The sequence below is a fragment of the Apteryx rowi genome, unplaced genomic scaffold (genome assembly GCF_003343035.1).
Source record: "Apteryx rowi isolate R43461 unplaced genomic scaffold, aptRow1 scaffold_363, whole genome shotgun sequence".
In the NCBI taxonomy this organism is placed as follows: Eukaryota; Metazoa; Chordata; class Aves; order Apterygiformes; family Apterygidae; genus Apteryx; species Apteryx rowi.
In genome coordinates, this window is record NW_020450119.1 from 514,304 (window position 1) to 534,604 (window position 20,301).

A 20,301-nucleotide genomic window follows, 5' to 3' on the forward strand; every position below is an offset into this window, starting at 1 on the left:
GGGGGAGGAAGAGGAGCGGGGCCCTTCACCAGCGCTCCTCGGCGCACGAAACGCATCAGAAATACCCGAAATAGCCTCTGGCTCGACAGCGGCAGCCGAACCCTCTTGCCGGGATAGGGAGTATCCAGCATTCCCTGTTTATCATCCCTCTCCCCGCTTCGGTCTCCCACTCTCCCGGGAAGCACGGCGCCCTGAGCCGGCCCCTGCGATGGGCACAGCATACCCCGAAGGCCCCTCCGCCGCCGCCTCCCCCCGGCTGCCCAAAGGCCACCGCGGAGCGAACAACGGCCTTTTGGGGCCAGGACCCCCCCGCTAACCCGGTGCCCCGCGCCCCCCCCCCTTCCCCGGGCCCGGCACTCACGGCTCGGTGCATGTCGGACGGCGGATGCCAGCGCAGCGCTTAGCCGCGGCGAGCCATCAGACGGCCCTTCGCGCAGCACACGAGATCATGTTTTGATTACAAAAGCCTCGCCCGGGCTCCCGGCCAAGAGCGCCGGCTGCCTCATATAACAAGCGCGGACAGGGCTTTCCAGTGCCTGTGTCCTCCCCTCCGATCTCGCTCTTTTTTTTTTAAAAGAAACACTCCCCCTTTCCTCCCCCCCCCCAGCCCCCAACCCCGGTCTCCCTTCAGCTTCCTGATGCCACGAGCTCCCCGGGCAAAGTGGGAAAAGCCGTGGTGAACAATGCAAAATGGGAGCCGCAAGCGGCTTGGCTTGGCGCCGTGGCCGTCCGTGGGCTCGCGCCGCCTGTTAGGCACGCCTGGCGGGGCGGCGGGAAAATATCTTCGGGGGTCCCAAAGGTCTCGCCTGGGGCTGTTGTCGGAAATCGGCTGCCGGCCCTGCCTCGCGCGGTGTTGGTTTTCGGGGCTCTCTGGCAATGCTGTCCCTGCTCTTAAAACATGCCTTTCATCCAGGAAGGCTTTCAGAAAGCAGGCAGCATTGGGCAGAAACATGCCTGACGCCAAATTCTTTGGTCAAATTTAAGAGCAAAGGTGAGAACAGAGCAGCCCGTGGAGGGCCCAGGAGCCGGGAGGGCCCTTTCCTCATTGCATCGTCCCTGGGTGCAAACGGTTGCTTCCAAGTCTCCACAGCCAGGACCCCAACGTGCCATCCGGGAGTTCAAGGTGGGGAGAAGCCAGAGGCATCCCTCACCCTCCAAGTGCTCCGAGGCAAATAAATAGGAGACGGGAGTGCTTGCGGGGAGGATTTTGTTGCACAAGGACCACCACACACCCCCAACCTTAACATAATGCAGCCCCCCACTCTGTTAAGATGTTTTAACCCTAAAAAGGAGAAGACCTGCTGCTACTACCTATCCCCTCTAACATCTCAGAGCAGGCCAGCAGCTCCCAAAGTCAAAAAGGGAATATGAGTCATTGGCTTGCTCTCACCAGTAGCTCAATCCCAAATCCACCACAGTTCTAAGGAAGCCTCCAAAAGACTTTGAGGGACTTTCAATCCGACCCTTCCTCTGTGCATAATTATAACTATTGGGGATCAAAGCTGAGGCATGAAAAGAGCTGGAAGCGCAGGCTAGTAAAAGCGCTTAGAGGGAAAGACTGACCCATATTAATCAGTAGCTACTCAAATGTATGGTAAAAGGAAATAGAAACCATTCCTCGGGCAGTGCCTCTGGATTCAGGCTTTAGGAAGAAAATGAAGACTCTGCTGTGGATGGAAACTTGGAAGAACAACACAAGAACTTTTGCCCAAGTGCTCTGCAAGAGGTTTGTGAGACGTTTGCAAGACAAGCCCATGCAGGAGGTTTGGAGCCATCTGGAGCCTTTCCTTGCCCTGGAAACCCACCTGAAGTGTGGGGAGGATGGTGCTGCCATGGGTTTCCAGGGGAGCACAGTCTCTTGTGAGGGTGGAGTGGTGACCCATCTCAATGTGCTGGTGATTGGAGGGACAGTAATAGCCCTGGGAGCTGCTGCTGGGCTGAGTAAGGGAGTCAATGATCATGGAAACATTTTTTCTAGCGCCAGGGCATTAGCCTATTTGTACGGTGGCCACGTTTTGGGCTCGAGGAGTCTGTGCACATGGCCAACATCTGTGTCCAGGTTAACGCAGAGACCCACACCTTTAGCCCAGATACCAAGGCCTGTCTCTTTGCACGAGGCAGGGTAAAAGCTATGCACAGCAGGGCCCATGGTGCTACCCGTGACACACAGGAGCTCAGGGTGCATGTCATGCTCAAGTTGTCAGAGCTGGAGCTAAGTGCTCACAAGAGGTTTCCACAGACCGTGGCATCCCATGTTCCTGCTGTTCCTGCTGGTGTGGACAAGCTCTTCCTGTGATGAGCAGTGCCATAAGCAGGCATGGAGAGCCCCAGAATATCCTTTGATAATTTCTCTGGAGAGCTGCAGTTTCCTCCAGGGCAGTGTCGGCTACTCCACTGCCTGAGATTTCTCAGCTGAGATTTCTCAGCTGTCCTTTACCATGTCTGAGTGGCATAAATGACAGGCATTTACTTTTGCATGATCATCCAAGATGGATGAGGAGATGAATGATCAGTTAACGCTGTGGACACAGAAACCCAGGGGCAAAAGGGCCCAGTCAAAGGAGCAGCATCTGCAGCTTCAGCAATGGGACTGAACAGGCTGTTTTGGGGACCTGTTTGTGCTCTTGGGACTCTCATGGGATATAGAAAGCAGAACCTTATAAATGTAATGAGATTTATGGGGTTATACACATATACATTCATTTGTATATGCATAGTGTCCTGGCCAGAAAAGGCTGCAATACCACCAGGGCTGTCCTCAACTGAGGGCTTGTCCTGAACTGTTGGAGACTCTTTGCTCCTAAGTGCAGTGTCGTTCCTGAGATTAATGCTGCTTTCCCACTGGGTCGGTGCCTACCTCAAGATAAAAGCGATCCTCCAGGTCCATGGTCCCAGCTCTGGGGACCAGTGAGGCCCAAAGGCCTGCCACCTGGCAAGGAGACAAGCCAGAGGTGGTTCCCAGTCTCCTGCTCCAGTGAGAAGGACATACTGGACACCTGACATTTTGTGGATACGTCTTATCCTGCAGGACCTCGAGACAGTCTGAAACCTGTTCACATGAGCACCGCCACCTTGGTGGCTCAAATACATAAACACTGCTCTTCAAGGCAGTTGGTGGCAGCTATTTCCTGGCATGTAGCAAGTATATGTTACATCCCTATTACATCCCAACAACATTTGGAGAAACCAGCTTAATTACTCACCCAGGAATTTGTCCACCACGCCCACGCTAATATCTTTATTCTAAAATTGCCAGAAGACCTTTAATAAGCAGGATGGCCTAATTCTGAGCTCCTTATTCTCTAGCTGGGTGCTGTGAAGTCTCTCCCTGGCTTGTCTCCCTGAGAGCACAAGTGACCATCCCTGACAGGCACCTCCAAGTGTCTTGCTTCGGGACACAGCATTCAGCAGCTTGCAAGAAATACCAATATCACACCACACTTGACTTGAGAGTCTATCTGACTTCCCTCTGTCTCTCTGCTTTCCAGAAAGACTCACTGGAAGAAGGTGATCCCTCAATAAACCTGAAGCTGACTGCCCCGAAAAGCATTTCTGGCATCCCTTTATCAGTCCTTCCTCAAGTAGAAACTGCCTTGGTTTGAAGCCCTCCTTCCTACTGCTTTTGCAGTCTGTGAAAAGCCCTCCAAAGCCACTCAGTCCCATGCTGCCACTTTTCCCGAGTGCACTTCACCCATCTTCAGGCCTGGCTCCCTTCCACTTTTTGCATGACCACTATTTAGTCAACAGATGGCACTCGGTAACTGCTGGGAGAAGCTGGGAGCCAGCTGCCAAAAAGCCCACTTTTTGGAGCTTAAATTCTGGCTGAATTGGGAGGTTGCTTTTACATCATCTATTGGGATTGCAGATAAACTGCGTGGCCCAGTTTAAGAGGTGCTTCTGCCATATGCAGCAATGAACTCACAGATCATGTTCCCCAAGGGTCCTGAGCCGAGTGAGCAAGCCTTCTCCTGGCCTGTTGGATGAAGGGAGGAATGGAAACATGCAGTATATCAAAGAACAGGTCTAGAAGCACGTTTTGTATCAACCTCAGAGCAAACTTCCCTGTAACAAGAAAATTCTTCCTTTGCCTCCCTTGCTTACTCCCCTGTCCAGTCCTTTGGCCAGCTGGAACTACAGGATAAAAAGGTATTTGAGGCATTGCCTCAAGCCAGCCAGAGGAAAGGTCAGCATATTCCTTGAACCAGGAGGAGGGATGAGCCAGGAGTCTTAAATGGGCTTTAGCTGGAGAAACTCTTAGGGATCAAAGGACTGCTGAGACATTCATTTTAAAACTTATCAATATACAATTAAAATGAAAACTGCCAAAGCTAGTTAAAGGTTATCATGGCAGTTCAGTCCTGCTTAAAATCAGTGAAGACCATAGCTCTCCCTGTCCATACTAAGGGGTTGCTTCCCAAAGTGATACAAATCCTGGCACCAGTGCAGAAATCCCTCAGAATGTGCAGCAACACTGTTGCCTTTGGAGGACAAGTCTGTCCCCTCTTTTCCCCCTCACTGTGCATCACCCCAGCCTCTGAGTTCTTGTCTCAAGTCCTGTGGGTGAGACTGGTGCTTGCCCGTGTTTAATGCCACTAATGATCCCACGACTTCAGCTGACATTTTCCATTCCTGGAGAAACCTGTAATTCTGGTGCAGGGCCTCCAAAGTAATTATAAACTGGGTGAATGATAAGAAGGTTCCTGTTAGCTCTTCTCACTTCCAAATATGCACAGCAGGGCCAAATACAGGTTCGCTAAGCTGATTTGCTACCCCAGCCTTCAGATATAGGACACAAAATATAACATGGGAAGGGTGCCAGGCTGTGGAAAGTGGCCAGGACAGCCAGTCAGGCAGGTTCTTGTCATCTTTTATGGAAATGCAATTCTTGTGAAAAGCACGAAGACCACAGACAGCAACTGGTTTGCCCTGGATGAAAGCTGTCATCAACAGGGGCCAAGGGAGGTTCCCCATTCCAGCATGCAGCTTCAGCCCTGATCAAGGAGGAGGAGATGGATCCAGCCCAATGGCCTGTAACTTGTAGTTCTCAAGGGGCAAATGAGTGGGTCAAGAACCAGCACCAGCAATGCAGTTGCTGTTTCTTGACATGCTCATTTGCCTCTTGTGAACTAGGAAGGAACTATGAAGAGCCCAACTCATTTGACACAAGGCTGTTTTGGGTCTACACCAGGGCACCATGACCCACTTTCAGTCTGATGCAGCAAGAAAGAAGCAGCAAACTCAGCTCCCAGCTGAACTGAATGAAAACCTAGCAAACCATTTCACTTCCCTCTGCCAGCAGCACTCAGAAGCAAACTCCAGAAACCAACCTCAGCTCCAGGATCTAAACTGTAGTGAAGATTCTTCATGGACTCCAGTGATGTCACATCACATTGATGCTGCATGGATTTGGTTGGGGGTCAGCTCGCGGGGAGATGGGCTTTTCTTGTGCAGAGTTAAGGTGCAGGAGCTGGTTCGGACAGCAAGCAGAGGGGCCAGCCTGGAAGAGGCACAGAGACATCTGAGAAGGAAGGAGATGAAAAGGAGAGCCAAGGTGGCAATTAAATATTAAAAGACTAGTTCAACAATAATTAATTCTTGGGTGGAGAAAAAGGGTGGAGGTACATGAAGCACTGGCAGACACTTGCTGCACTATGCCTGGCTGGCTGAGTACTGCACTCAAGTGGCAGAAAACTCTTGAAAAATGCAGATAACCCGTCCTCCTTCATGATTGGTGAAGACAAATTAAAACTCCTGCTGGAGACATTGGCTATGATAAGAATTTGAGCCACATTGGCCCTGATACACCCCTTATGCAAGCTGAGGCAGGATGAGGCTTGCCAAGGGCTCAGCCTTGTGTTTCTTTGTGAAAGAAGCTGATTCCTCCCATTTTGGACAGATGTTCTTTCTTTCCTACTCTCCCAGCCCCCCCCTCCCCCCCATCTATGGTTCCCATACATGTGACTCAATTTTCAAAAAGACAAGTACTTGAGAGAGTCTTTTGGGATCTTCTGAAGACTTCACTTGAAACTCAATCGCATTTCCTTCTGGGATGAGGGCCTTCTGTGTACCCTACTCAGTGTTAGGGCTGGAGACTGTGCAAGCAGGGACGACCACAGCAACAGTGGTGAAGTATGGCTTGCCTCTGCTCAGGATCCCCTCCGCCCACCTCTCTCACTGTTTCTGTCAAAAAAAGACCTTAGGGCCATCAGACAAAGTTAGCTGGAGTTCAAAGCAACTAAAGTTTTTTTTCACGCAGCTGTGGAACCCCTTGCTAAAGGACACACGGAGGCAAAAAGTTTACCCAGGTCCAAGAGGAGACTGCACAAATACCTGGAAGAGCACTCCAGAGAGGTTTCCTAGCTGAACGCATTACATCAGGCTCAGAAAATCTGTTGCAAAATACTTGGGGAACCATCATATGTACTTGCCCTGCTCTTCATTTTACCTTGTGCATCCATTTCTGGCCAGTGTGTGAGCCCCTGAGCTAGGCAGCCCTTGATCTGGAGTATGGTCGTTCTGGTGGTGCTTCTGACTCGGTCCCTGCAGTGCAGCTGAACAACACGCTCAGGGCTGGGGGGATAACAGAGCCCAAGCACACAGAATTAGGGTGGGCCAAAATATAGGGTTTAGGGCTGGGTTTGTAAAAAGGAAAAATCCCATCTCCTGTCTACCTGAAATACTGTATTTCCTTCAGTCCCTTGAGAAAGAATTGGTTAAGTAACACCCTTCCTTTGATCTGTTGTTGTTTAAGTCTTTTGATGAAAAAGGTTTGGAATACCTCTTTCTGGAAGTGTCAGCTGAAATATTTTCAGCATTTCTGAAACATGCTTTTTACTGAAAAAATAAAAATTTCAGCAATTTGAGAAATTCTCTCGCTCCCTCCATTCTCCTCATTTGTTCTTGGGCCAAAGCAACTGTTTTTCATCCCCCTGTTTCTCTGAGCCCCCTGAAATGGGATATTGTGGCAAATTTCCTCTCCAGCAAATGAATTGATGGCCCCCTGGATGACAGTGAATCACTGACACTGATGCCATCGGAACAGAAGAGGATGATTCTTGCTGAATGCTGCAAGGCTTGTGGGACTAAGGAGAAGCTGGCATGGGCAGGGATCAGCAGGATACAGCCACCTGCAGTTTTCCTCCCATCGCAGGGGACCAGACTAGCTGTAATCTTGCAGGATCCAGCCATAAAGCTAGTACTTGTGGTATGACTAGGGTTAGGGTTGTTATTATGAAGTGAAAAGGCACAAATTCCCTGTTGAATACAGGATGGAGGGATACTCTCTGGATAATACAGGATACTCTCTGGTTGTGATGGCCCTGGGCAAGTGATGGATTGGGTCTAGACTAGTACTGGTTGCAGTACATATTACATCAATGAAGGCTCAGAGGGCTAAGGAGATTGCTTGTGCCAGCAGCAGTAAGTAGCTTATGGGAGGAAAGTTAATGGTGGCTCTGCTCTGCTCAGCTGTCAAAGCAATGGCCAGGAACAGGGTGGGTGGCTCAGACCCTCAAGGATGGGACATCCTGATCTTTTACTGGGATCTGCCAGTCCCACGCAGGCAGGAGATTTTGCTCTGGCAGAGGAGAAGGCCTTGTTGTTAGCACTTACAGAGGTATCAAGGCACTACATTAAACAACCAGAATTAGGGTTGTGTTTCAGAGTAGCTCTTCTGTCCTTCATTGTGCCAGATCCTATTCCCAACTTCAGCTTCAATTGTAGCCTTCACAACAGCCCAGAAACCTACCAGAACCACCAAACTGATTATAGAGAAGTCACCCCTGCTAGCACTAGCTTTCTACTGGTTCCAGGAGGCTGTACAGGAGCCAGCACAGCACCTACTCCTCATTGTCCCAGAGCCAGGCAGAAGGACTGATCAACCCCACCATCTGCCCCCATCTAGACCTGGTGACCTGCGACGACCTGGCAGCAGAGCTTGCTCTTTTCTCTCTTCTGTCCCTTGCTAACCCCAACATAACCCTAGCTTTAACCCCTGTGCAGGTCGTGAAAGTCACCCTGGCTGTCTGAAAGGCTCAGTCTTCTACGGTGAGGTCTCAGGCTGCCAGTGCTCACTAGCCCAGTGTTAACCATGGTGTGAAGGAAATGTTGGGGCTGTGCATGGGCCATGAAGGACTGAGGAGACTGATTTATCAGGGGTTACAGCAAGGCCCATGGAATTCCTAGAGCAAAAGGACGGCCTGAGGAGGGAGGGTTCACTGGCAATTTGTAAGGTGAAAGTTGGGGTCACAGTTAGAATTTGGACAGGAGAAACCGAAGTACACAGTGAGCTGGCCCAACAGAGGCAAGGGGCTGATGATTCAGCATGAGCCTGCTATGACTATAGGCCAGGGTTGGAGCTGGGATAGGGACTAAAGTTGCAGGTTGTGCCTGCTAGTCTTCAAGACCATAGAAAGGGAGCTGGAGCTGGCAGAGAGGAAAGTCCTACACCATCAGCAAGGCACTGGGGGCAGGTAATTGGGATGACACAGAAGGCAAGGATTAATTTTGACGTCAGTGTGAGGGTTTTACAGCATATGGAAAAAGCTAAATTTATTGCAAAATGCCGTCATGCTTGAGCAGCTAAAGGGTCACTGACCAGAGGATGATATTGATGACTCACTGACAGATTGTGACACCAACTGAGATTTGTACTGGCACCAGCAACAATGAACTATGATGACTTTCCTGGCATAGATTTACCAAGAAGAGTGAGGGCTTCTGCCCCACTCTGTGAGCCCTTTCCCCCTCCCTTGCCTGGCTGTGGCTGTGTTAGCTCACACACTGGGATTGCAGGGCTGTGCTGTGGTTTCTCTTGGCACCTCTGAGGGTAGAAACCAGCTTTGCTCCAGCTGCCATGCTGCCATCCCAACCCAATGCAGCGGCTGTGCAGCCCCCGAGAAGGGCAAAGGAGGTGCCACCACTCTTGGATCGAGCATGTCGTGGTTTACAAGCATCAGCTCTGGGAGAGGGATGCTTTTGCTACAGACTCACAATACAAAAAAACACTTGTCAGGTGGAACGGGAACATGTCCTTGGCAAATGTGGAATATTCACATTTCACAGGCATTGCAGCACTGCTTAGACTCATCAAGATGAAGAATGCCATAATAAGGTTATAAAATAAAAAGCCTGTGTTCTCCTCATGTTAAAACTTCTTGGCCAATACCACTGGTCATTCAACTGATTTTTTTCCCCCAGAATGGACAGAGTCAGAGAGGCTGAGACTTCTGAATTTCTCTTCCCAGTAAACCCATTAGCAGTGTCCTCACAAACCCAGTGGAGGGAGGTGCAGGAAAAGCCGATGCTGGCCTGGAGTGGCTGCGCAGCCCTGCCTGAAGAGCCAGAGTCGCATTTGAAAAAGGGATTTATTGGTAGCAATCCAGTGGTGGAGGAGTCCATGCAAAACTAACGCCCCATCTTGGACCAGCACAGCAGAGGCTTCAGAGTGCCATGGAGATGAGGAATGGGTATTTGTGAGACCAGGAGGGAGACAGTAGCACCCAAGGGTGCACCCAAGGGTGCTGCTGCCTTCTCCCCTCACCTCCAGGCTAGCTGCAATGCTCGTTCACCGATTCACAGGAAACAAACCCAAATGAGGAAGGGGAGAGCAGGGACCTCTTATATTAGTCTGGCCACACCAGCAAGAGCAACACTATCCCCTCTTGAATGAGCTGGAGCAGGAGGGCAGACAGTTAAATACTACTCTCGCTACCAAAAAATTAGATTAGCCAGGCTGAGAGTCTCCTGGTAACTGACACCCAGGCTGTGTTTGCCAAGTGGTGATAACATGGTCGTGTCAGCCTGCAAAGCTACCAGACAAAGCTCCAGGAACTAGCAGCGCTCGTTACCGCCTGCGAGCAATGCCAGTAATGAAACCTGCTCGCTCAGGAGATAAGGGGCCTCAAGGTCCGGAGGGAGGCGCCGGGGCTGCACGCACCCGGGAACACTGTGCCACTGGCTTTGGAGGTGGCTATATGGAAATATTTTAAACGCTTTTGTCTGCTGACAAGAAAGGCTGTATGCAAAGCAGGGGACTTAAGTCTCCAGGGTGGTATCTACCTTTATCTAACAATACTTCAGGGAACTGGTAATTTTTTTAGAAGAGTTTTTTTTTTTTTGCATTGGGAAAATATCAGTTCATGAAAACTGATTTTTCATTTGACAAAATGAAAAAAAGACTTTTTTTTCACTTGACAAACTCTGTGTCAGTGAATCTTTTGCTTCAAAAAATTAATATTCTAAAACCTTGGAGCTGTTGCTTTCTGTGTTTTCAAAAGAAATATGGCCTTTTGGTTGTTTGATAATGCTCTGTTTCAAAATGTATTTTTAAAATACCTACATGAACATTCAAGTATGTTCAAAATTAAATAAAGGGTCAACATGAGAGAAAAGCATGCCAAGAGGAATACTTCACCTGACTCCACTTTTTTGGTTTTGCAAAATGCTTTCAGATTTTGACTTTTTTCACCATTTGGGACAGGAAACACTTCCAAATCTGTGCATGGGGAAATATTTCCACCTAGCTTTATTGAATAGGAGTAATTTTGTCTTTCAGTTCATTCCACCTACCTGAAAAATCCCGATACTGAATGCTCCCAAAGCTATGCGAACAAGGTGGTAACAGGTTGCTCGGAAATAGGGAGAGATGATGCTCAGGGCAGCCAAGAGTGCCCAGACGCCCATCTAACCGAAGGGGGCAGGTAGCCACCAATTTAGGAGTGAGAGACAAGTCACAGCAGTAGCAGAGACAGCAGGGGTGGGCGATGGAGAGACATTCACATTTACTGGGGCACGGCAGTGTCTAGAGAAGCCACTGCAACTTCTGTTGTCACTGCGATGAAGAAGCGGATGTCCACCTTCACTGTTGCTGAAAGATGCACTTTGGGACCAGCAGTATGGGACATATTAGTCGAGCAAGCCCTCTCCCTGCTCCTCTTCCCTAGCAGCAGTTCTCCAGCCCCGGGGAATGCTTTCCACATCATGTCAGACAAGTTATTGCCTTCAGCAAGCTGAAAAGACATCAGCCCAAAGCATGGCAGGACTCAAGTGGTGCCAGCTCCAGCAAGGTGCAGGATGGAGGCCATGACTAGTGAAAAGGGAGACCTGCTAATAGCAGAAATGCGCTCATCTCTCATCCGCTTGTTCCTCCGCATTGCTCAAAATCCCCCTTGGGTACAAAGCTGCATCATTGCACGGCTTAGAGACCTAAGGTAAGGCCAGGAAATGGTACTGCCCAGTGTGCTCCTTGTCAGGTTTATTATTGACCTGTCCGTCTGCAATGAAAATTTGATGCCTGAGACTCACCCACCTGCGATACTCCCTTGCAGGGGATGCAGGGGAAAATTTGCAGCTTTCTCCTCTACGAGGATGGATAGCGACATGGTAAGTCTTGGCCATGTCCTGCTTCCCCCTACCTCCTCTTACCCAGAGGGTTGTTAAAATGTATTCAGTCTGTGAGTTCATATCTCTTGGCTCTCTTGGGGTTCTTATTATTACTTCAAAAGCTATATGGGCTCTTCATAATCTCCTTCACATTCCCCACAGAAGCTGTGTTGAGCTTGCTGCTCATGGCTTGGAGCCTGGGATAATCAAGGACTGCATTAGCACTTAGTGGTAACAGTGGACAATGTTGGGGGTCAACCCCCTTCTCAAAACCTCGGTGACCCAGTGCCCCACTGGACACAGTGTGCCATGGCACTTCCTCATGAGTAGCATGTCGGGATGAGTAAAATCTAGGGGAGTAATATCCCGCGGGATTTGAGTCATGTATTGCCCACAGCATCCTCTCCATGCTTTGCAGATCATGTTTTTGCTGCAAATCACGACTAATAGCACACTGGCAAAAATTCACTGTTTCTGAGATGGGCACAGGATGTAGAGAGTGTGGCTAACACCATCCAAGGGCTCTCCTAAGGGCTGAGCCTCTTCCAGATAAGCAGTCTCACACCTTTATTTATTCTCAGGGTTTAAAAAGAGGGAGTTTCACCCATTCAGGCCATTATGATGGCCAGATCTCCTTTCCTACTTCCCCTGCCTTCACAAGCACAGAAAAACCTAAAAGCAATCACTGATACCCCAGAGACTTGGACATTTCAATGCTTGGCTTTTATGCAGCATGGGAGACTTGGTTTCAGTGTCTCCTGAAGAATCAGGCTGCGAATGTGGGTCTGACATGAAACTGCAGGAGCCTGGGAAGGGGATGACTGGTTTTGAAGCGTTGGTTGATCTGKCACGAAAAACCTGGCCGAGTACCGGCAGGACGATGCTGCAAAGGCTGTCTGCAAGATCCTCTGTGCCACTAGAAGTCAGCCATGAGTTTCAAATCTTTTCAAAGCTAAATAAGGTTTTGGGATAGACACAGTTAGTCAAGACATGTTGATATATCCCAGCTTTTTCTCTGACCTTACCCAGGCTGAGAAGTCATCCTCCAAACACTGACAGGGAGCATATTTACCCCCAACAGGATGAAGAAGTCTCAGATGTCTTGGGATGCTCTGAGGGAACTGGCTCACTGTCAATCAGGCCAGGAAATGGTGTGAACATATGGACTGCTTCAGAGCAAATGTGGCTGCAGTGCTAGCACAAGGCACTGCAGAAAATGTACAATATTTCTACAGTGAGATTTTTTTTCCCTGCCAAGACAATGCTGAATTTTGTCTTTAGGAGCTTCCTGCCCCTTTAAACACACTGTGAAGTAATCACACCTCTTACTTGCTTCAGTTTGCTCTGTGCCCAGAAACTGTAATTGCCATAAGCCAGACTCACTCAGCAGCAGCACTACCATGGTGGCACAGCTTGCTCCTGTCCCCTGGCCTGGAGGAGAGACAGCAGCAACCGTAACGGGATCAAGGGCAGGAATGGGGCAGCTGCTGGGTGCAAGGATGCACCATGATGTGGGACCGCTCTTTGCCTCTCCCTCCTTCTCCTGGCATCGGGTCAGAGAGCAGGGATGAGCTGCAGGGAGATGGGGTAAATACAAGTCCACGGATGCTGTTAGGCAAAAAGAGATGCCAGCAGGGCTGCCAGTGCTGCCCCCAAACAGGACACCGGAGCATTTCCCTGCTGCTGAGGCGTTCAGCACCCCTGCTCTCACCGCTGCCATTTGGAGCTGTAGCTCCGGAAAGACTGTGGCTCTTTGACAGGTTGCAAAGAGACAACTTGCAAAGAGATCAGAGCACTCGTCTTGAACCTTTGTAAAACTGGCCATTAAAATCACAATGTAAGCCCTTCATTCCTCAATCCCTTTGAAATCCTGTCCCCTTAGGCTGATGCATGCATGCTGCTCCTCCTGGCTGTGTGTGGCGACTGCTTCCTACCAACACAGGTGACTTTGCACAATTTTTGAAAGGCAACAGCTCCTCCAGGCCCACTTAGGAAAGAGTCCCCATCAAATGGCTTCGAACAAGAAACCCTTTTAAAATAAAAAGCAATACTCCATAGCACTGGCCGGCCTCTCTGCCTCTAACTTGCTTTAGCTCTCCCCTCCCCTAACCTAGCCCCAGTGGGATGGGGTACAAGCTCCCATGCCCACGTCATGCAGAGGTTGCATGACTGTATGGCTGTGGCTAGATAGATCGGGGTTAGTTTTGCCCTTGGTCTGGCTTTTTATTTTATTTATTTATTTTTTTTTTCCTTTTTCCCAGTCTCTTCAGTCACAGGCCCTGGATAAGATCAGCCTTTCCAGACTCACCCTGAGTGGTACACATATAGGAAAGCTTTCACAGGCGAAGCTTCGGCACTTTACAGACTAGCCCTCTGCTTGTTCAGGTAAGTCTTTAAAGCTTTAACCTTGACGAGTGGGTGAACTTGTGTGTGGATGTAAGAGGAGCCTAAGAAAATGGGCACTAAATCCTAGTTTTTCAGTGGTTTTGTTACTAAGAACTCACACCATCAGTGTACCTACAAACCAGAAAAAGGCAATCACAGAGCAGTTACTCTGACTCCATGTAAATGGAGTTGTGAGCAGGTGCCAGATGGTCTCCAGTGAAGGTGAATGCCTGCAGATATGCATGTCCTTCTGGGCCCAATGCATTGCTCATGCTGTGCTGCCAGCACTCTGCAAATCAGACCTGTTCTATGCAGGAGACCAAATATGGATCCAGGCCCTTTTCTTTAGGCACTCAGCTTTGACGTTTTTGGCATGAGTGTCTGCCTAGATGTAAGTGGCTCTTTGGATAAATGTGTCTGACTCAGGTCTTGGCATTCAAACTGCAACTAAAGCGCATTTCTATATCTAAATTAAACCCTCCTGACGTTGCAGAAGGTGGGTAGCTACATTCACCTATATTGCTGTTGTAAAATAAGCTCTGTACAGTGAAGGTGAATGGGGCTTGATTTGCTAACACAATGACAGCCTCTCCATGGGCTTGTGTTCTGGCTATGGAAGCAATTTCACCGGCTGAGGCAAAAAGGAGTTTATGAGGCGGAAGAGCCCAGGACTGCTGCTGCTGTAACTGTGGAAATCTTCCAGCATGGGAGGCATGTAGCACACTGCCATTGACTTTGAGGGCTGAAAACCCATGCAATTTTATTGCTACGGTGAGTAGTGACAGGCCAGAGTTCGAACATAGCTGGCTGCAAATCTGAGGGACATTGCACATTGCTTGGAAACCAGCACGCTGCTGCAAAGCGAAGCAGTGCATGTAGCCACGGAGCAGGGCTGCACGGTAATGTCCTGCTTTGCCTTGACCACTATAACCCCAAGGGCTCAGCCATCCATGAAACTCGTGACATGAGCAATCTTGTTGAAAAGAGCACTGTCCTTGACACTGTGGTATTGTCACCACTGCAAGCAGTCAGCTTTGAGAGCAGTTTTCCTGACACCCTGGGTGGCATTGCCTGCAGCAAGAGAGGCAGGGATGCATCCCCATCCAAAGGGATGGATCCAGACCACCCTGCCTCCATCCTGCTGGCCCACACATAGTGGTTAGCCAGGCTTTGCATTGTGGAAGAAAATGGTTCTTTTTCTGGACAGACATTTGGTGAGCAAGAAAGGTAGTCTCAGTTTGAAGAAATGGGCTCATGGGCATCATCTATGGCCTCAAAGCAATTTGGGAGTCCTACTTACCCATCCTTCCAGTTCCTTCTTAGATTTTATTCCTTAAGGGGATGCAATCTTCTTGGGATCAGCACAGCCTCCCTACAAGGCCACTGAGATCTGTTCTATGTCTCAAACTGGTCAAGCATGTAGAGGTCACAGCTTTTAGCTGATTGTGTGTGCTTGTGTGGGGGCAAGAGCCAAGCAGATTTTGCAGAAAGGGACTCCTGGTTTCCAGGACTTCGGCTGCTATAGCTGCTTGTTCCCAGTGCTGCCTGCAGGTGCTTGTGAGTGGCCAAGCAGCAGGTTCAGGCAAAGGTCTAGAAGGAGCTCCTGCTCCCTGCCAGCCTCCTCCTTGGATGTGGATGCCATGGCACAGTTGTAGTTGTATTTGGAGCAGCCTGTTTGTATCTATTGCCAGAAGGACTGCAGGACTTGCCGTTTCGTCCTCTGTGCTGGCACTTGCTGCTCACAAAGCCAGACACACACGGCAGAACAGGGAAGCAGCAGAATGGGGTGTCTGGCCAGAATGGCAAGGGCTTGTTTTGGACCATTACTGTGCAACATGGCTATGCCAGCTGGTGGCGAAATGTCTCAGCCAGCAGATAACCATGTGCTGTGTACACACTGGTGCTGTTTGTTGTGGATCAATTAAACCAGGGAAGCAAAACCCCGTGGATTTGCCCTAATGAGAAGATGTACCAGTGCGCAGGTAACATTTGCATCTCAGTTTCCTGGCCCAGGTGTTTGGGGAATCCACCAAACCACCCAAATCACCCTTTTAGAGCTACAGGGCTCTAAGTGGACTGGGTGCACAGAAAGCCCTGCTTGCATGCCCGCGCAGGGGCCATGGCTGCGATCTCTGCGCACTGCTTTGCTCACAGCTGGGCAGCACTCCATGCGTGCCTCTCCGCTGCAGCATATCCCAGGTTTCCTCTCAGTGACTGATGGAAATACGATGGCCTGTGTTATACCGGGGTGAGGTGATCCTCACAGTTCTCTCTGGTTTTAAAGTCTAACCATGCACACTCATTCACAGCTCGGTGATATTTTTGTGAACTGGAACCTTTTTGCCTACAGCACCTGTCTTGACATTTAGTGGTGTTAGTCATGTGCACATGTAACAGTGGGGCATGAGAAAGAGAGGTTTCTTCAACTGGAGTAAAAACTGCTTCACTTTTTATTCTCTTTGCCAGGTGTTTTACTTGGTTGGTGACCTCTCATATCAAACAACTCATTATGGATTCAGGTAAGGGAACCTTTGGCTGTTATTGGGATGCTCTCAGGTTTTGCCCAAGCCCTGGCTTTCTTTCCCAGACTGCTGATGACACTGTATTTTTCTTTCTATCCTACTCTGAGGGAGCCAGATGTCTGAGAGGGACTGCAAATGAAGAAGAGCACATGTAGCTCCAGGGGTGCTGGGCAGGAAGGGCAGGTGGTGTTGCACATGTATATCATCTTTGCTCACTATGTTATCCCAGTGATGCCACTCAGCATAGTCTCTTTAACTCTTTAACAAACAGTTAAATAGTTCAGAACCACCAAATAGTCTGGGCTGTGGTTCCAAAGGTGGTCAAACCCAGAAGCATCTTCTGCGGGGGCAAAAGGGAGAAACAGATGCTAAAGCCAATATCCAAGACTCAGAATGGCAGGTTGTAGGTTCACTTCTGTAAAAAGAGATGATCAAGGCCTCATATTAAAAGAATATACTCACAAGGTAGCAACAGGGATGCTGGAGGCTCAGCATGGCCCAGGGAACCACAATGTCAGCTCTAGAGCTAGAATTGTCTCGGAACGCAATGCTGCCCCTGTGTAAGTAGCAAAGGTGAGCTACTGGGACGCGTTTGGCTGAATCCTCTAATAGCACAGACAGTCTGTACAGATGTATCCCTGCCTGTTTTCTTCTCCTGACTGTCCACAGACGAATGGGAACAAAAGCAGGAAGGGCAGAACGTAGTGGGGGATGTCTTGTGACAGCTTCAGTGGAGATGAACCGAAGTGATTCAAGCCAAAATAGTCTATGCCAAATGTTAAGAACCAGCCAAGAGACTGCAAACCGGAGCCAGTCCAAGGCTTGGATTGCCACGCTCCAGCACGCTGCCCCGCCTGGACGCTGCGTGCGTCTCGCTGAGCCAGCCGCGACTGGTTTGTGAAGTGCTGAGCTCTGCTGATGGGAGTCAGGACATTGTGAACCAAGCTAATTTCTGTGTGGGGTAATGTTGATTTACGGTGAAATAAAAGAAATTGTGCTGAAAGTAACTGTTCTAAGATAGGGTGTTGTAGAATGATCCACATTGAACGGTGACTGTAAGGAGACAAAGTAAACCAAATGTATTGGGAAATGCTGAGAGGGGCTCTCAGTCACATCTCCCGACCTGCCAAAGCAAAGCCTTATTCTGCCTTCCTTAGACTTCTCTAAGGAAATGCTTAATCCTAGATCTAAGGCTCAGCAAGCATTTGAAGCTTGGCTTGTGCACATAAGGTCAAAGGGAGCCTTGTTACTGACTTTGGGAGAGTGAGGAATCTCCAAACTTTGGGGAATTTGCACACCTAGCAAGTGAAAAGTAGTGCGAACTTCTAACTCGGACTTCTCTTGAGACAGAGGAGAGCAGGAAGGACAATGCTTTGCTTTTTATTTGTGAAAGCAATGCAAGYGGATGGTGAGCAAGGGAGTTGGGAGAAGCAATAAGTTATGCAAAACAAAGAAGAGATACGCTTCAAATAAAAAGCATATGAAGAGCTCAAATGCAAAGTGATTTCTTACATCTCTTTTGCAGGTCCATCAGCAAAGGTAAGTCTGTCTTCAGTTGCCACAAACACAAATCAGTGTCAAAAGTACTTACCTCTCCTCCCTGGGCTCTGTTACGCAGTCCCCTCGGCAGCCTTCCCACCTGGCCCTGCCGCCTGTGGAGGCAATGAGTACAAAGGAGAGAGGAGATGACTGCCTCCCTGCCTCTCTTGAGGGCAGCGCTTTCTGACCTTTGTCCATTTGTGAACACCTAAGCATTTTCCTAGCAGAGCTGTGGAGCCCTACTTGGTGAGTTCAAGCCTAGAGACCMCAGGCTTGCTATTCTTGGTAGCTTTTCATGAAATGAGGAGTAGTCCCCTGTGTTTCTCAGAGACACCAGCAGAAAATTGCTGTCTTGGATGATAAAGGGTTTTTTTCAGCATACCAGCTTCATAAACCTGCCTCATCCCTCAGCCATCTCTTTCAGCACCCCCTGTGCCTGTTTATCCCATTCACCTCTTTTTCCTCTCTTCTTTTCCCATGATCTCTGCTTGCCAGCTTCTTTCCCATTTGCACACATATCCATTACTGTCTCTCTGCTTTGTTTTGAACTCCTTAACCTACACCTCTCTTTTTTGCTGTCTTTCCCTTCACTTCTAGTCTTTCTTGTCACCTCTCTCTCCATCCGTCTCCCTCACTCTCCTCCACCTTCCTTCATGCTGGAGGGACAATGGGCACCAGCTGGATCCCATTGGTCTGATGCTCTAGCAGGCCTCGGAAGTGGGCTCGGCTGGGTTGCCATGGCAAAGAGCCAGCTCCCATGCTGCTGAAGAGCAAAAGAAAGCCAACATGCGACTTACCAACCAACCGCTCCAGCCCTGGCCATTTGAAAACAGCTCCGAGAGGGACATGTGCAGACCCACTAACAGCTTCGTGCAGCCATTATCAGCAGCTATGAGCCGTGCAGAGGGCTCTGTGCAAGGGCTGTTTAAAAAAAAAAAAAATCCATGTGTCAAATACCTCACAGGTCACACAGAAAAACTGTGAAACTGTGGGAGTGAGGAAGTGTTATCGCCCCCGCTTTACAGACTAGGATTTCACACATCAGGCTGAGTCAAACCAAAAATTGTAAGACATGCCTGTCTATCAGAAGCAGTGGGGTGTTTGCAATTCAGTCTATTCCCATCATTCTTTCAGCTCCCACGACTTTATTATTATCAATACTGTTATAAGCATTATTATTTAGCATCAGGAAGAAAGAAAAGGAAATAGCACCCGCGTTGCTGTCATCACATTAATCCTAATGGGTCTTTTCAGGAGATACACCATTTCAGTCTTTCCTGCTGGGTCACATAATATAAGCTGCTTTGTAGCTGCTACGTGGAGTCTATCTGACCCTACCAGGCAAGCAACATTTTGGTGGCTAACACTTAGCAAGCAGGCTGGTGCCCTAGGCGTGGGCAGCACCCAACAGGCCAGCCCAGCGGAGATCATTGCATGGGCAAGGGGCGCTGGCACTGCCTGCAGCTCATTCTCAGAAACTCCTCACTGCTGGGTTCGGAGAGGCATCAGCCTACGGTTGGAGAGAGTCCCCCCACTAGCATTAGGAAAAGCTTTTTGTTCTTCAAACTGTCTCAGGCATTTAAGTCATTAAGGCAGGAAAAGCTTATTCTAAGCAGCTAGTGGATTAGTGTGAGTTATAGGATACTCTCTGGTCTAATACCCTCCCTTTTTTGCTTTGGCTTTTCCATAGCACATGAAGCAAAAAGAATCCTGCCCTCATGAGAAAGGAGATGGTCACAGCCATCACTATGGCCATGCGCAAGGTCATGAGAAGGGAGAAGATCACTGCCACCCTCATGGCCATATGCAAGGTGAGAAGAAAGGCCCAGGCCATTCCCACAAGTAATGTCACAGCCATTGGCAGGGGAGAGACTGTGCAAGGAGCAGCTGCCATGCATCATCTGTGAGCTCCCTGGGAAGATCTCCTCCCCATGACCAAGGGGACATGCATGGCTACCATGTAACCCAGCGCAATTTTGCAGCTTCAGTGAACAACATTAGCAGGGCCCWGCAGGGAAGGGAAAATGCCTGATCTCCATGCGTTCTCCATGACAAGTTGCTCACGTGACTTCAACTCAGCTATTTCAAACTTACCATCTGTTTCCAGTAATTCTTCTACTTATTTAATGCTGACAAAATCACAAGGGTGAACATGGACACTTCAAAATGCTGCACAGCACCTGCTGCCCAGGAGTGGTCTGGGGGGCTGCCTTCTGCCTTCCCATTGGGGCCAGAGCAGAGGCCCAGCTCTGGAGGTGCAGGGAGCCTCTGCTCAGGCGTCTGAACCCTCCTGGCCCCCCCAAACCCCTCTTGTTGGGGGTAGTGGAGTGGGGGCCAGGGGAGGGAGTGGGAGATGGTGGGAGAGGACCCCGGGTCTTTGCGCTGCCGTATAGCACGGAGGGCTCTGGCTCCCGCACGCTGGCACACGGGGCCAAGGGTTGGGCTCGCCCGGGCGGCAGGAGAGGCAAAGTGG

General features: G+C 49.5%; 1 long non-coding RNA gene across 1 annotated transcript in view; it reads left to right on the forward strand.

Annotated features, from left to right (window-relative positions):
• LOC112969662 overlaps positions 1-3,580 on the forward strand; it is a 7,517-nt gene extending 3,937 nt beyond the window's left edge. The window contains exon 3 of the long non-coding RNA XR_003254770.1: positions 3,489-3,580. This is a non-coding gene — a long non-coding RNA (uncharacterized LOC112969662). The remainder of the gene's footprint in view (positions 1-3,488) is intronic.
• The last annotated feature ends 16,721 nt before the right edge of the window (positions 3,581-20,301 follow it).